Below are 17,467 nucleotides of genomic sequence, written 5' to 3'. Positions count from 1 at the left end.
ATCCCCTGAGGCTCGGAGGGGCATTCCAAGCATCCCACTTCCCATGGTCGTCGCGAGGTTGTCGGCCTTGTTGATTGTTCACTGTTGAGCACAGAGAAAATTCCGCCGAAGGTATGGGCCCTGGTAGCTCACGCACGGAACGTCACAACTGGTTAATTGTCTTGGAGACGAAGGAGACGCCTAAGTTTCAGTTTTAGCGCAACTAAGTCAGGTGTGATGATTTTCAACGATACAAATGATCAGGTGCTTACAATACAAGGCCACGAAATACCCAAAATGGCCGAATACAAATACCTCGAGATATGGCTAAACAAAGGGCAGATATACACGGGCAGATATGCCACGTATCATTGTAGTGTTTGTTCGTTCACGCTCAAGGCTGCAGGAAAGGGCTGTTATCATTTTTGTTCGTGACGCGAGAAGCGACCAGTCTAATCTCGATTGATCGCCGCCATGAAAGGCTGCATCTAGGTTTTTCCAGATTACTGTAGATGATCTTGTCCTGCTATCTGGAAGTTTCCTTGCCGGCTTTAAATCAAGCAATGCCGCGAGCAGCGGACATTCGTAGTTCGACGATTGACGAGCACGCTTGTTGCTTACGCCGCCACCGAGTGATTCAGTTCTTTTGCGGGCGCAAGTCAGCCCAAATAAAGAGCTTCGTTTGCAAGTATTTCTGGTGTCTTTCTGACCGCTGGACTGCCGTCACTACAACGTGACATCTGGTGGAGGTGCTGGGTAGCCTTCCATGTACCGGACACCCCCTACAAGCCGTGACGCCAGCCCTCTGAGTCATCAACCGCAGGACCTGAGGCATCCACGATGGAAAAAACTCTGGATGCCCGAGCCCGCCAGTATGACCGCCAGCAGCACATTTTCCCAGCAAGCTGCCTGGACACCGCTAACAGCAACGACCTGCGAGATGTTATACGTCAAGTTGTGCGAGAGGAGCTCCGACGATTGCTGCCAACGGGAACGCAGCCGCAAATTTCATCGCTCACTGACGTCATCCGGGACGAGGTTCAACAGGCCTTGGGTGTGACGCCGACACCCACGCAGCCTCTGCAGTCCCCAGCCATGACTTACGCCGCAGTTGTGCGCCGTCCTGCCCCTCAACGACGGGACCCAAGCCCCTATCGCCCTCAGCCAGCTGCGTTGGACCGCCGCCCACTCGCCTCAACCCGCCCGTCCTACGAGCGACGCGCACAGCCAAGGAAATGCGACGAGTGGAGAACTCCCGACCAGCGCCGCCCACTATGCTTCCACTGTGGCGAAGCCGGTCACGTCCTCCGGCACTGCCCATAGAGAAGACTGGGCATCCGAGGGTTCTCTTACGACGCTCCACGACCCCGACCCGGCCAGCGACCAGCCGAAATTGAGGAATTTTTGCGTCGGGAAGAATGCTCACCACCCAGCCACCTATCACGTTCCCCGTCGCCTTCGTCTCCGCGCTTCGTATCTCCGAGCCGAGGCTACGCTGGGCGTGCACGCTCCCCCAGCCCCCGAAGGTTAAACTGAATAAAGCAGCCTCTGGAGGTGAGGTTGCTTCTAAGCGCAAGGACAAAGATCCTCCACCGACGATAACTCCGACGACACCTCCGACGACACCTCCGACGACAACTTCGCCGACAACTTCGACGACAACTTCGATGACAACACCGACGACGACGCGACCAGACTTGACGCCTTTACCGCTGCCCATAGAAGTAACGTCGGAGTACGCCCACCGCAGCCTCACTACCCGACGAAGCCGAGATCGTACACCGAAGACCACGTGTAGCACGAAAACGCGAACAAGTGACCTTGAAGTTACGGTCGACGGTCACGCGGTTACTGCCTTGGTCGACACGGGAGCTGACTACTCAGTCATGAGCGGGCCATTCGCTCTTCGACTCAGGAAAGTGACAACAATTTGGGATGGCCCGATGATCCGCACCGCAGGTGGTAACCTGATTACGCCGTCAGGACGCTGCACCGCGAGAGTTACTGTAAATGGGAGAACCTATGCTACAACCTTCCTGATCCTACAGCAATGCTCGAGAGATGTGATTTTGGGAATGAACTTCCTGAACGAACATCGGGCGATCATCGACCTTCGATCTAAGTCGATCAAACTTTCCACGGAAAAAGCCATACCTGTTGCGACGGGCGCGACTCATCACGTTGCCTTAAACGTCCTCGATGAAGCATTTAGCGTGCGGCCAAGATGAAGTGTTCTCGTCGGCATAGGTACTGGAGACATCGAAAATGCCGAAAGCGTCATCGAGGGGAACACCCAGTTACTCCTGGATCGAGGATTGGGCGTCGCGAGGGGAGTCGCCGAAATCCGAAATGGCCAAGCCCAGGTGTTGCTAACCAACTTCACGGAAGAATACCGGCATCTAAACAAAGGTACGACGATCGCTTTCCTCGACGAGCTGGCAGACATCAGAGACGTATTTGCCCTACCCGACCAACCCGCAGAACCATCTGACCAAGGCCGTCAACCCGCGTTCGACATCAACCCGGCATTACCCCGGAGCAGACAAGACCAAATACGCAGTCTTCTTCAAAGGTACACCGATTGCTTCTCATCAGCATCGAATGTGTGACGAACCCGGCTTGCCAAGTACCGCATTGTCACAGACGAACACGCGCGACCACTGCGACAGAGCCCCTACCGCGTATCGCCGCTAGAACGCCAAGCTATCCGCAAGCAAGTTGAGGAAATGCTTCGTGACGACGTCATACAGCCATCGAGGAGCCCCTGGGCAGCACCGGTCGTCCTAGTGAAAAAAAAAGACGGCACCCTTCGCTTTTGCGTCGATTACCGCCGCCTGAACAACATTACGAAGAAGGATGTCTACCCCCTCCCCCGCATCGACGATAGACTGGACCGGCTGTGCAACGCTAAGTACTTCTCATCGATGGACCTCAAGAGCGGCTACTGGCAAATTGAAGTCGACGAAAGAGATCGCGAGAAGACTGCGTTCATCACGCCTGACGGACTCTTCGAGTTCAAGGTTATGCCATTCGGCCTCTGCTCTGCCCCAGCGACGTTCCAGCGAGTAATGGATACAGTGCTCGCAGGCTTGAAGTGGCAAATTTGTCTAGTCTACTTAGATGACGTTGTTGTCTTCTCCACAAGCTTTGAAGACCACCTCAGAAGGCTTCGGACAGTGCTGGAAACAATCAAGTCTTCGGGCCTAACACTGAAACCAGAGAAGTGCCACTTCGCCTACGAGGAGCTGCTGTTCCTTGGTCACATCGTAAGCAAGGATGGAGTTCGCCCAGACCCTCAGAAGACGGCTGCGATCGCACAGTCTCCACAGCCTAATGACAAGAAAGCTATACGCAGATTTCTTGGATTGTGCGCTTATTACCGGCGATTCGTCAAGAACTTTTCGCGCATCGCTGAGCCTTTGACCCAACTTACCAAGGCTGACGTTCCTTTTAAATGGGAAAGGCCTGAAGAGGAAGCTTTCAACGAGCTGAAGCGCCGCTTACAGTCCCCTCCTGTGCTCGGGCACTTTGATGAAAACGCCGAAACCGAAGTTCATACCGATGCAAGCGGGGTGGGCTTAGGAGCGGTTCTCGTTCAGAAAAATGGCAGACAGGAGAAAGTTATCGCGTACGCTAGCCGTTCACTGTCGAGAGCCGAAGCCAACTATTCGACGACAGAGAAAGAATGTCTCGCCATTATTTGGGCCACGTCCAAACTTCGCCCCTACCTATACGGACGACCATTCAAGGTTGTGAGCGATCACCATGCTCTGTGCTGGCTGGCCAATTTGAAAGATCCCTCCGGCCGCCTTGCCCGTTGGAGCCTGCGTCTTCAAGAATTCGACATAACTGTCGTCTACAAATCTGGCCGCAAGCATTCCGACGCAGACTGCTTGTCGCGAGCCCCCGTCGACGCAGCAAGCGAAGAAGACGACGACGACGCTTTCTTAGGACCGGTAAGCGCCAGCAGTTTCGCGCAGCAGCAGCACTCGGATCCTGACTTGCAAAGCCTAGTTGATTATCTGAAAGGCAAGACCGCTTCGCCTCCCCGAGGGTTCAAGCGGCAACTGTCGTCCTTCGTCCTTCACAATAATGTCCTCCTGAAGAAGAACTCCGCGCCCAACAGGACAGTGCATCTTCTTGTCGTGCCCAAAAATCTCAGGCAAGAAATTATGCAGGCATGTCATGATGAGCCGACTGCAGGACATCTCGGGATTGCTCGCACGTTGCACTGCATCCAGGAGAAGTACTATTGGCCACGGCTAGCTACCGACGTTTCCCATTACGTGAAAACGTGCCGTGAGTGTCAGCGACGCAAAACGCCTCCGACTAGACCAGCCGGACTCCTGAACCCCATACCACCGCCAACTAAGCCCTTTCAGCAAATAGGGATGGACCTCCTCGGCCCCTTTCCGACCTCTTCATCAGGAAACAAGTGGCTCATCGTGGCCACCGACTACATGACCCGCTACGCCGAAGCAAAAGCGTTGCCTAGTGGTACCGCAACAGAAGTCGCAAAATTTTTTGTCGAACAAATTCTCCTGCGACACGGCGCCCCGGAAGTGCTCATCACAGACAGAGGAACGGCGTTTACAGCGGAGCTGACGCAAGCCATTTTAAACTACAGCCAGACAAGCCATCGGAGGACAACTGCCTATCATCCACAAACCAACGGACTCACAGAGCGTCTGAACAAGACCATTGCAGACATGCTCTCCATGTACATCGACGCCGAACACAAGACGTGGGACTCCATTCTGCCCTACGTGATCTTCGCTTATAATACTGCCGTCCAGGACACAACCAGGTATACCCCATTCCAGCTGGTATACGGCAGAGAGCCCACGACAACACTCGACGCAATGCTCCCGCACGTTTCCGACGAAGACAACCTCGACGTCGCCGCCTACCTTCATCGCGCCGAGGAAGCCCGAAGACTTGCGCGGCTTCGCATTCAAGACCAGCAGCACACCGACGCCCGACGCTACAATCTGCGCCGACGAGACACGCATTACAAGCCAGGTGATCGGGTTTGGATATGGACGCCAGTTCGCCGCCGTGGATTGAGCGAAAAGTTGCTGCGACGCTACTTTGGCCCGTACAGGGTTCTCTGTCGCATCGGTGACCTTGACTATGAAGTCATCCCCGACGGCATGACAGCATCTCAGCGACGCCACCCACGCCCGGAAGTCGTACATGTCGTACGCCTGAAGCCATATTATGAACGCTAAAGTACTCGAAGTTTCCATTCTCCGTGTTTATTTTCATTTTAAAGCATCGAGACGATGCTTCTTTGGAAGGGGGGTAATGCCACGTATCATTGTAGTGTTTGTTCGTTCACGCTCAAGGCTGCAGGAAAGGGCTGTTATCATTTTTGTTCGTGACGCGAGAAGCGACCAGTCTAATCTCGATTGATCGCCGCCATGAAAGGCTGCATCTAGGTTTTTTCAGATTACTGTAGATGATCTTGTCCTGCTATCTGGAAGTTTCCTTGCCGGCTTTAAATCGAGCAATGGCGCGAGCAGCGGACATTCGTAGTTCGACGATTGACGAGCACGCTTGTTGCTTACGCCGCCACCGAGTGATTCAGTTCTTTTGCGGGCGCAAGTCAGCCCAAATAAAGAGCTTCGTTTGCAAGTATTTCTGGTGTCTTCCTGACCGCTGGACTGCCGTCACTACAACGTGACAATATGTCGTACACGCTAGGCGCAAATGTCGTTGACCGATGGCTCCCTGGTTTAATGTATGCGGACGATATTCTACTCTTAGCAGATAACCACGAAGATTTGCAAACTCTAGTTAATTGTTTTGCAGACGAAGGAGACGCCTAAGTTTCAGTTTTAGCGCAACTAAGTCAGGTGTGATGATTTTCAACGATACAAATGATCAGGTGCTTACAATACAAGGCCACGAAATACCCAAAATGGCCGAATACAAATACCTCGAGATATGGCTAAACAAAGGGCAGATATACACTGAAAAGCATGAACAGCATCTTAGGGAAAAAGGACCAAGAGAATCCAGGATAATGAAACATAGGGCATTATGGGGGTACAGCAAATATGAAGTATTGAGAGGTATTTGGAAAAAATAATGGTGCCGGGGGTTACTTTCGGGAATGCGGTTCTGTGCTTAAGGGCACAAGTTCAGTCGAGATTAGACGTAAATCAGAGAGCTTTTAGAAAATTAGCACTAGGTGCCCACGGCAAAACCACAAACGAGGCAGTACAAGGCGATATGGGCTGGGCTGGGCTAGTGCACTGCACGGGCTCGGGGCGCGGGACGGGCCGGGCCGGGACATAATTTGTTTTGCCGGGCCTGGGCCGGGCCCGGGCCGGAAGTTGCGGGCCCGGGCCGGTCTTAAAGCTGCGGACCCGAGCCGGCCTTGGGTCCGTACAGAAACGGCTGGTGTCCCACTATTCATTCACTATTGCAGAGTGAAGTACACAACTGCGGCATTGGAGCAGCGACACGGATGAGCTATGAGTTATAGTACGCACTGAGAAAAAAAATTAAGGTTTATTCATTGACTTATTTATTTCCCTATTTCCATACCGCGGTAGCTTAGTGGTCAAGTTTCTTGACTACTGAGCCGGGGAACCAGGGTTTTCTCCTAGCCTCGGCGGCCGCATATCTATTTAGGTGGCAAGCATGGCAGCCATGCACTTTGTAGTATCATTGCTCGTTGAAGAAACCCAGGCGGTCGAAATGATCCGGAGACCTTCGCTTCGGTGTCTCTCACAGCCTGACTCCCCTTGGGCCCTTAAGCCCCAAAAACATAGCTTTTATTTTGTAGCTATATTTTTCTCATGAGAAAAAATTCACAAACTGAAGCGCGTTTGGTTTTCTTTTTGATCAGCTGACCGGAACATCTTGTAAATGAAATAGCCACAAAAGCTCGCGAGAGTTTGTGAATATCATCTCATAACCACATCTATCCTTCCTCGCTTCTTCATCCTGGTTGTCATGACAAGTGTTTTGCCCTGTAAGTTATCACGTGGTTCGCGCGTTATGTTCTGCTCCACCAGTAAGAAGAAATTTCAACCAGCCTTAATTTGCCGTTGATTGTTCGTCATCCCACAACATACCTATACACTATTAGAAATGCAATCGGGAAGAACGTATAAGTATAGGACGCTTATAGTCTTCAAATACACTCCGCGAAATACTCAAGCCTTTTAGCTTTGCGTTTCTGCTGAAAGGCGACCAGTTATGCTATGAGTTCAACCTGAGAGATCGCGTTCACTAAAAAAATGTCATTCCACTGCTTGCTAGGCAGCTTTAATGTTTATACTTCGCGGGCGGTAAAATATAACTGATTAAAATCATGAGGGAATGATAAGTAGTCTATTACGTTCATAGGCAGCCCTTTTTATTTGGCTCTCGGAAGTTCCGAGATCTTTGCGCACCTACGCGAGATCACTGTCCAAAAGACGGGCCTGGCGAGCACTACTCTTAATCACTTCCTTCGGGGTTAAAAAGAACCAACTTTCTACAAGCCAAACTGTGGTTTCAGAACCTTTGTCAGCCAGTTCCTTATCGGTCAAGTAGCAGTCTACTCATTCAGAGTGAGCAGTATGCCTCACGCGTTACTGTGAAAGGGGCCGGGACGGGCCCGGGCTGGGCCTCACTCCGGGATTCACGGACCGGGCCGGGCTCGCTAGAGCGATAATTTAGCGGGCCTGGGCCGGGCCCGGGCTTGAAGCCGCGGGCCTGGGCCGGGCTCGGGCTTCAGGTATCGGGCCCGGGCCGGACTTGGGCCTCAGATTGAGGCCCGTGCAGTGCTCTGGGCTGGGCATCGTTCGAAGCATGGGAAGCTAAGAGTAAAACGCTATATGAAGAACACCTGAGGAAATTGGACGATAACAGTTGGGCAGCGAAGGTATTTAAATAATTATACAGAAAGAGCGTTAACTCACAAAGGCGGAAAAGAACTAGAAAAGTAACCAGTAAGTACGCCGGTCATGAGAGCGGAGAAAGAAAGGGCATTAAACGACAGGTTAAAAACGCGGAAATTAAAACTTGGATTAATTCAATGGAAAAGAAGCATAGTGTAGAACTATATACTGGAAAAGGCAGATCAGGAAAGTATTTTTCTATGATAACTCAAGAGGCAGGGCCTTACTTTTTGCAGCCAGGTCAGGGTGTCTTCCAACGCGCAGCTACAAAAAAAATAAAAATTCAACGAAGAGGATGACACATGTGATGTGTGTGGTAGATCTATGGAAACAACTGAACACCTCATACTCAAATGTGATGGTATCCATCCAGATGTCGATGCAGGCACAGTCACTCTTCCGGAGGCCCTATGGTTTAAAGATAACAATGGTCATGTGAATGAATCTGCAGTGGAAGTTAGCAAAAAGCAATTGGAGTATTGGTGGCAGAAACGCAGAGATGTGACATAAGGTTAGCTGTGTAGGAAACCGTAGTGAAAGAAGATGGCGAATGTTAATGAGAACTACCAACACAGTTGAACAAACATAAAAAGCTGATCATGGGGGCAATTGCAACCCGCCGCTTCAAAGGGGGCGCTGCTATCCATCCATCCATCAATCATCCATCATCCATCCATTCGTCCGTCCATCCATTCGTCCGTCCATCCATTCGTCCGTCCATCCATTCGTCCGTCCATCCATTCGTCCGTCCATCCAATTAAAGACGCCGGAGAAGTTGACTTATCCAGTGGTTCCACATTTCATGGAAATGAGGAAGAAAAGGAAACGTGAGGGCTGCTCTGTTGTCGCTTGCGTTTGGAAACTGGCAAGTGTTGACAGAACGCATGAACTTAACGCGGTAGCACCCTCAGCGGAGTGGGCACTCCGCAAGGTTCTGTACTCTCCCCTTTCCACTTAAATGCCACAATCATTCCTATAGCGCGCGCTGTTCACAATATGCCTCACCTTCGACACAACCTCTATGCGGACGACATTACTCTGTGGACCACCCACGGCAGTGATGGCACCATAGAGGAAACCTTACAAAGCTCGGGAAACATCACACAACACGCGAAAAGCATAGACCTTTCCTGTTCTCCGGAAAAGTCTGAGCTCCTTCTCATACGCCCCTCACCAAGTACCCTTGCAACAGCCCCATCAACGCTACTCTGCACGGACACCCTGTCCCGGAAGTTGACACACTCCAGACCTTGGCCTTCACATCTCCAGAACAACGGCTGGAGCACTTTCGCTATCAGGAAACTAAAGCGGGTGACGGAAGCGCTCTCGCACCTCATCCGCAGAGTTTCCAGCAAACACTATGGCATGAAGGAGAACGATTTGCGCCGTCTAATTCAGGCGTTCATACTTAGCCGCTTATACGCAGTCCCATACCTCCGATTCCTACAAGAAAAAAACGCCCCCCTTGATGCTATGTTCCGTAAAGCTTACTAAGTGGCCCTACACCTTCCCCCTAGCACCCAAACCACTAAACTTGTCCAGCTTAGCCTCCACAACACTACACACGAACTCATAGAGGCCCACAGACAGGCACAACACACTCACATAGCTCAATCTTTCACAGGACGTCACATTCTTGACAACCTCCAAATTCACATACCAGCAGCCGACCTCACACAATTGCCAGTACGCCGCCCCATACACACACAGCTTCAAGTAAAACCCCTCCCTCGAAACACCAACGCCACCTATCACTCGGCTCTCCGCTTAGTCCGCGCAACGGCTCTCCACAAAGACTTTGCTTCGGAAGCTGACGCCGTGAGGTGGACGCAGCCTGCACAGGCGAAGGTGCCGCAATTGCAATCGTTGACCGCAAACTCGAACCCATCGCCACTCTTCACCTTCCTGCCACATGCACACCGGAATCCTCGGAAGAGGCGGCAATCGCGCTTGTCCTTGCATACACTAATGAACAGTAAAACTGCACTCCTAATTTTGCACGTGGGCGAGTACATGATACCATTTTCCGCATCCTCAGCTCGCCCCCCGTAAGCTCGCCTCGCCATGTGGAGCTGATCTGCTTGCCTACACACTCTGGGAACCCCGGCAACGAAACCGCCGATGACCACGCCCGAGGTCATCTGAACCGGGCAGCGACGGAGTCGGGGTCAGGCTCTTACAGGGAGCGCATGCACTCCTTCAGAGAGCTCACCCCGGCATATCGCTTCGAACGCCAGCTATACCCCGACCCCACCACACACTTGACAACTACCACTCTTCCCTTCCCCTATTTGCTCTCCCGCATCCACCCGGGAGCATACAAACCCTCTTCTACCCAGTGCACCCATCCCTAGGCTACTCTTAATCACATTCTCCTTGATTGCCATGCAGACCCTCCCCCACGAGGCCCGGAGCTCCGGACCACTTGGGAGGAATGGGAGATCTGGCAAGGCGGAAGATCGCCACTGACCAACACCGACATCATGGAACTCCATGAACTCATGAACGTTTAGCGCAGTGGGTCGTGCGGGGACTCAGGGACCTACTTGCTCCACATACCACGGTCATTAAAATTATTTCTCTCTCTTTCTTTACCTCGCAGCCGGCATGGAACCTGCGAACTGCTGTTGCAGAAAACAAAATTATTAGATATAAGCCCACCGGCTCAGCGCACTAATCAGCGAAAGATGCTTTGCGTTAGCGGCCGAGAGCTACGAAGTGGCGACCCATACTGATTGTCACAAGCGACTTCCCGATTAAACGTCACACAGGCCCGTTTTGGCTTCTTGCGTGCACGTGCGAACTAAACCTTCTTCGCTTGCGGTCTTGGGTTGGGTCGCGTTCCCGGCACACTTCACGAACTTCAGGGCCCTCTTGCATGAAGAAAATGGTCAAGTTCCAGTGTTGTCTTACTCGCAGTGTAAACCCTCTGTTGGTTTTGAGGAAAGGAAAGTCCCATCACTAGGTCAGTAGACGCCTCAATCGCGCCGGGAGCTGGCACTGGTCTCCACCTAGAAGCTCAGGGAATTATGAGTTTTTCCTTTTCTCAGAACCAACGAAGGGTCCAGGCTGGTTTGGCTTAGAAGAAAAGAAAGGCGAATAAGCGGGTCCCATTGTCAGTGGACAGTTCAGTCACGCTTTGACGTACGTGGCGGTGGTGCTGACTTAACGCGTTACACGGCTGCCGTTGTATCCCCTAGATTGATTTTACTAAAGGGCATGAAGAGAACTATTGCCCCTAGCACTGTAAAAAAATACATAGCACCTTGCCATCGCTTTAGTGATCTAATCCTCGAAAATACTGCAAACTCACATGTGGCAAGGAGAGCAAGCTTATTCATCTAGCCCGTACTGATAATGCTGCGATCTCCAAACCAAGTGCTGTTCAGTTTGGAATAACGTGCGTGAAGGCGCGTAACTGAGGCACATCCTGGCTAAGTTCAGCAAGGTCAGCCGCTTGAGGCGCTATGCGCACCTAACGTCACATGCGGCTAAGACACTGTGGGGCAAGAGGGACCCACGACCAAATAATCTGGTGGTGCCGACACTCCCCAGGGGTAGTGCAAGCTGTAGGAAGTAGAGAAGCCTGGGAGACCATGCTGCGAAGCGCTGACCCTAGCATACAGCGACGCACCACTCATCTGGCGGAAGAGGACGCAACAAGCCAGGGGCTGTCTGCCAGCCTCTAATCAGCGGGCGCACGACTCCGTCTTCCCAGGCCTACGTGCCGGGGGCGGGGTGGAAGGCGCCCTTTTTCTGATGAAAATAAAAGTGGTTTCAGTCAGTTATTTTCCTTTCACAGCAAAGGCTGCAGTGAGTGGGTACAAGCCACTTAGGGGTCCAGAGGCTGCCTTAACGTGCCGTAACTCTCTCCTGTCGACGGGAGCGGGTGGAAGCCATGGCGCCGCCGTCTGCTACGGCACTGGCCGAGCAGAGCGCACCGTCGGGACCAGAGAGCCGGCTTAGCAGCAGCTGCCGATAGATGGATGTATAGTAATGGCGAAGGCTGGGCCAACGTTATTAGGTAAGGATAGTTGGAGAATTTGCTCCGGGGATGCGGCCCCAGTTCTATCGCCGCTTTAATCTCAGAGACCCGACCGCCACCTATAGGGTTGTGTCAGTACTGCGTCTCTTGTACCATGCCCGTTGGCTGCGCTTAATCACGTGGTCAGTTTGCTGCATACATGGAGGAAGGAGTTTTCCGTCCTTCATGGCTGCATAACTGGTCGACGCTGGCTCGCGCCTCGCATCGTCAGCGCCGGGGGCGGCTCCTTCTACCCGCGCGTCGCTATTGATGTTCACAGATTGGATTTCGTCTACGTATTAAAAAGTTCGCGTGCGCTCTACACCTGGGGTGCTAGAGGGCAGGATGCTCGGAGTTGAGCTTTTTGGTGTAGATCTTGGCCGAAACTGAAAGCCCTTCCTTCCGTGGTCTCACATGATGAAATCGAAGAAACATGACCTGCCGCTTGCCCCCTCGTAGTTTGGCTTGATAAAATTTTTCACGGGGGTAATATGCTGCTGGTCAAAGTAGTTTGCAGGTTCGCTTCGTCTTGGCTAAAGTTGCAGTAACGTACAGCACTAAATTTCTTGAAGTGCGGGCCCCTTATTGCTCACATTGAAGCACCGACTGGAGTAGAAAAGCTCGTTATTAGATTTTCCCTTGGCTTCTTTTAACAGCTTTGTTAAGGAATAAAAGAATGAGTGATTGACATTTCGGATGTAGTTGAAACACGCACTGAATTTCGCAGCCTCTGCCTTGGTGCAAAGTCCTATTTACATCGTAAAATTACCCAGTTAAATACGAAATCTGACTTTTAGAAGATACCAAAAGCGACTTTAAGAAGGATAACGAAACTAAATTGCCTCAGGTTGCAAGCAGATGCGGTTCATAAAGCCCGAACAACGAACTTTTAAGCTTCCACCACGGAACGCAGCATTCCCTCACTACAACAGCTCTCTGAAAGTTTGCACAGCTAGGAAGGCACAAGGAGACTAGCAGCCGTTTGCCAACGTGTCTTTAACATGCCCGGCTAAAGGTATGGGTCTAAATGCTACTAAATTGTCTTGTTTTACTAATACAAAACTGATCAAGGCGAAAACTACATTTGTATTCCTTAAATACGTTCCTGTAGGTACGCGAGCCGCCGCCCGCTGCGCTCCTCAGAGAAGCAGACGACTCACCCATCCTAAAATTCGGGTGGATGGATGGATGGATGGGTGAATGGGTGGGTGGGTGGATGGATGGATGGATGGATGGATGGATGGATGGATGGATGGATGGATGGGTGGGTGGGTGGGTGGGTGGGTGGGTGGGTGGATGGATGGATGGGTGGGTGGGTGGGTGGGTGGGTGGGTGGGTGGATGGATGGATGGATGGATGGATGGATGGATGGATGGATGGATGGATGGATGGATGGATGGATGGATGGGTGGGTGGGTGGGTGGATGGATGGATGGATGGATGGATGGATGGATGGATGGATGGATGGATGGATGGATGGATAAGTGGGTGGGCGGATGGATGGATGGATGGATGGATGGATGGATGGATGGATGGATGGATGGGTGGGCGGGTGGGTGGGTGGGTGGATGGATGGATGGGCGGTTGGTGGGTGGGTGGATGGATGGATGGATGGATGGATGGATGGATGGATGGATGGATGGATGGATGGATGGATGAATGGATGGATGGATGGATGGATGGATGGATGGATGGATGGATGGATGGATGGATGGATGGATCGGTGCGCCCCCTTTGAAACGGAGTGGTGACAATTGCCACCATGCTCAGCTTTTCTTTCTTCATTTTTATTTATTTAGAACATACTGCAGGCCTACAGTAGGCCCAAGCAGGAGGGGCGAATACATAATATATGAAAAAAAGAACAGGTTTAGCAAAATTGAAAAATGTTAAATACAAGTTGTAACACAAAATACAGCAATAAATACAAGGCTCAGATGCAAAATACAAAAAGTAAACGTAGAAATAAATGGCTCTCAAATTAAATGCAGTGAAGAAAACATAGAGTCAAAAGAATCAGCTCTGGTTAAGAGATCTGGCGGACACCTGTTCCACTCCTCAATGGTGCGTGGAAAAAATGAGTATTTAAAGGCGTTAATCCTAGCACTGTAAGGGATTAATGATTGTGTATGATGATTTCGTGTTTGGCGCGTAGTGTTAGGTTTGAGGAAGGGGTCTGCATTCATAGACAGTTTATGGTTTTTTAGTAAGAAAAGTAGTTTCAGTCTTTGAATTTTCCGCCGCAGCTGTAATGTTTCAATACCGTGAGTTCGCATGAGGGTCGTTGGTGAGTCAGTTGTTCAACTGTGTTGTCAATTCTCATTAAGATTCGCCATCTTCTTTACCTACGGTTTCCGATACAATTCTAACCTTATGCCACATCTCTGCTTTTCAGTCACCAATCCTCCAATCGCTTCTTGGTAACTTCCACTGCAGATTTATTTACATGACCATTGTTATCTTTAAACCCTAGGGCCTCAGGAAGAGTGGTAAAGAGACTGCAGCGCGACCTCCTAGGCGGCGATCGCATAACTCCGCGCCGCTCCCTGGCACTGTGTGGCTCTTTTCCAACTGCCCTTATCTAAAAACGTTGGGCTTGGCCCTAAAGCAGCATAGTGCGACTGCAGCATAGCCACAGGCTGAAGGGAGGGGGAGGGGGAACACTTCTATTGCTGCGCAACTTTGCAGCGTTTGTTTGTTGTGTTTATTTGTTCATGCTCCAAGGCTGCCGGCACGCCGCTTTATCGCTTCGTTTGTGACGCGAGACGCGCCTAGATTTATCTCGATTGATCGCATCGAGGCGGAGCCGATTCTACTTTGTGCCAGAATGTTCTAGTAACTTTCCAAGCTTTACCTCGAATGTTCGCTATCAGCTTTTAAAAAAAGAGCACGGCCGGCAGCGGCGGGGATTCTGTTCGACGACCGCCGAGCGCGCTTGTTGCTACGCCGCCTCCGAGTGATTCAGTTCTTTGCGGGCGCAAGTCAGCCCAAATAAGTTAGTTATATGGGGTTTTATGGCACATAAGCAACTATGGCTATCATGCGCCAAACACAAGGCTAGATGATGTTATGTTAAGTGTATAGAGGTTACTTTATAATAGGTTTAAAACATTGGCTTTCTTTAGAAACTTACAAACAAGTGAACACTCGACAAGTGTTTGCTCGCCTAAAAGCAATGCGGGATAAAATGGAATGTGTTCATTGTAAAATACCGTAAAAAATTTTTCCCTAAGTTCTTCGAGGTGAGAACAAGAAATTAAAATGTGATTTACTGTGAGCTCCTCACCACACATTTCACACGCAGGTTTGTCTTTTTTTAAGGCAGACAGCTGGGCTAGTGTGTGTTTAGATTGAGAGGACATAGTAGTAGCGCTTAAAAAACAAGGACGACAGGGTAGAGAAAGACAGCACTAGCGCCTGTGCTGTCTTTCTCTACCCTGTGGTCCTTGTTTTTTAAGCGCTACTACTATGTCCTGTCTTTTTTTGTTAACAAGAAGTTATGGGTGATGTGTGTGTGACCTATGTGTAACCGACATAAAATTACTTCGATAAAACGCTCTTTAAGGCGGCATGATTTCCATTCTTTTAAAATGGGCTTTATGGTATGCAGCATGTTGTTTCCTTCATTTTCCCAAGAAGCCTGCCACTTGGCTCTTAGTTTGCTATGTACTAACTTCATGTAATCCCTATGAGGCAAATTCACATGCTTTATTTCCATGGTTCCGGTTTGTGCAGCACATATGTCGGCTCTCTCATTGTCCCTAATGCCAACGTGACTGGGAACCCAGCAGAATTTTATAACATGCTTTTGTGTTGCGACCTTTACTATATTGTGTATGATACTTCCTATCAGTGGCTCCGTGGCATTTTTGGAGTTTAATGCTGCAAGGACGCTCAGTGAATCCGTATAAATGATGCTGTTATTGATGTTTTCATTTGCTATTCTCTGTACCGCAAAACAAATGGCATAACACTCAGCGGTGAAAACTGTAGCACATGAGCACAGTCGTACTGCATTTTTATTTTTTCCTTGTATTACTGCGCTTCCTACATCAGCATGAGTTATTGACCCGTCAGTATAAAATGCAGTGTAATTTCTGTATCTTTCTTGTAGTGCTAGATATTCTTGTATTATATGGTCGTGTGGCGTACATGTTTTACTGAGGCGTGTTAGTGTGACGTCACACACTATGGGGAGAGTGTACCACGGTGGTAGCTCTTCGTGTCTTGGGGCAATATTTTTAATTTCGTTTAGTATGTTAAGAGCTTGGCATTTTTCTTCGAAGCGCAAGAGGCTTAATCGCGTGAGGAATGTTGTTGATGAGTATTCGGGATTGGCATTTCGTCACAATTGGGTAACAGAGATGTTTGAACTGAGAAAGGATTTTGAGGATGTATGTACAAGTTAGTGCAGTTTTTCGATCTTCTATGGCAGGTTCATTCGCTTCCACATACAGAATTGCTATTGGTGAAGTTCTGTAAGCACCGGAAGACAACCTTAAACCAAGATTGTGGATAGGACCCAGTCGTTTTATGTAGGATGGTCTTGCTGAGTCATATACTATGGACCCATAGTCTAACTTAGAGCGAACCAGAGAACGATATATATGTAACAGGCATGCCCTATCAGACCCCCAGCGTTTTCTTGATAGTAGTTTCAGTATACTGAGGGCCTGGGAACCTTTTTTCTTTATGCTATTTATATGTGGCAAGAAAGTGAGCTTTTTAACGAAAGTTACTCCTAGAAATTTATGCTCTTGTTTGACAGGTAATGGGGTCTGGTTTAGATATAGTGTGGGGTCGGCCTGTAGGCCTCGTCTCAAAGAGAACAGAACAGCTACTGTTTTCTGAGGAGAAAATCTAAATCCGTTTCTATCTGCCCAGGTAGCCAGTTTATTTATTCTTATTTGTATCTGTCGCTCACAAGTAGGTATGCTGGAAGACGTGCATGCTATTTCGAGGTCATCTTTGTAAACTGAGTACATTATGGATTTTGGGATTACTTTTCCTATGGAGTTCATTTTGATGATGAATAAGGTCGTGCTGAGGATGCACCCCTGGGGTACGCCTGTTTCTTGTATAAAAGTGTTCGAGAAGGTTGCGCCTAGGCGGACTCGGAACGTGCGGTTGGTTACGAAGTCGGTCAAACAGCTCAGCATCCTGCCACGGATACCTAGGTCCGCTAGGTCACGGAGGATACCGAACCTCCACGTGGTATCGTAAGCCTTCTCCAGGTCGAAGAAGACCCCGATACAGTGCTGCTTGTGGATGAACGCTTCCCGGACTGTGTTCTCAAAGCGAACAAGGTGATCGGTTGTGGAACATGTCTTTTTAAACCCGCATTGGTGTATATCTAAATGTTGCCGGGACTGAAGTATGAAGGTTAGTCTGATGTTTAGAATGCTTTCGAATGATTTTGCTATACAGCTGGTGAGTGCTATTGGCCTGTAACTGGTGGGACTAGTTGGTGGTTTGCCAAGTTTTAGAAAAGGTACTATGATTGCTTCTCTCCATGCTTGGGGGATTTCTCCACTCACCCATATTTTATTGAAAAATTTTAGGAGAG

General features: G+C 50.0%; 1 pseudogene; it reads right to left on the bottom strand.

The window, feature by feature from the left end:
- LOC149367771 (uncharacterized) overlaps window positions 1-17,467 on the bottom strand; it is a 132,192-nt pseudogene that overhangs the window by 67,695 nt on the left and 47,030 nt on the right.

The sequence above is a fragment of the Amblyomma mixtum genome, chromosome 1, assembly GCF_055824585.1.
Source record: "Amblyomma mixtum isolate Tamu chromosome 1, ASM5582458v1, whole genome shotgun sequence".
In the NCBI taxonomy this organism is placed as follows: Eukaryota; Metazoa; Arthropoda; class Arachnida; order Ixodida; family Ixodidae; genus Amblyomma; species Amblyomma mixtum.
The sequence above is the reverse complement of the archived record's forward strand: the minus strand, read 5'-3'. Positions and strand labels throughout refer to the sequence as shown.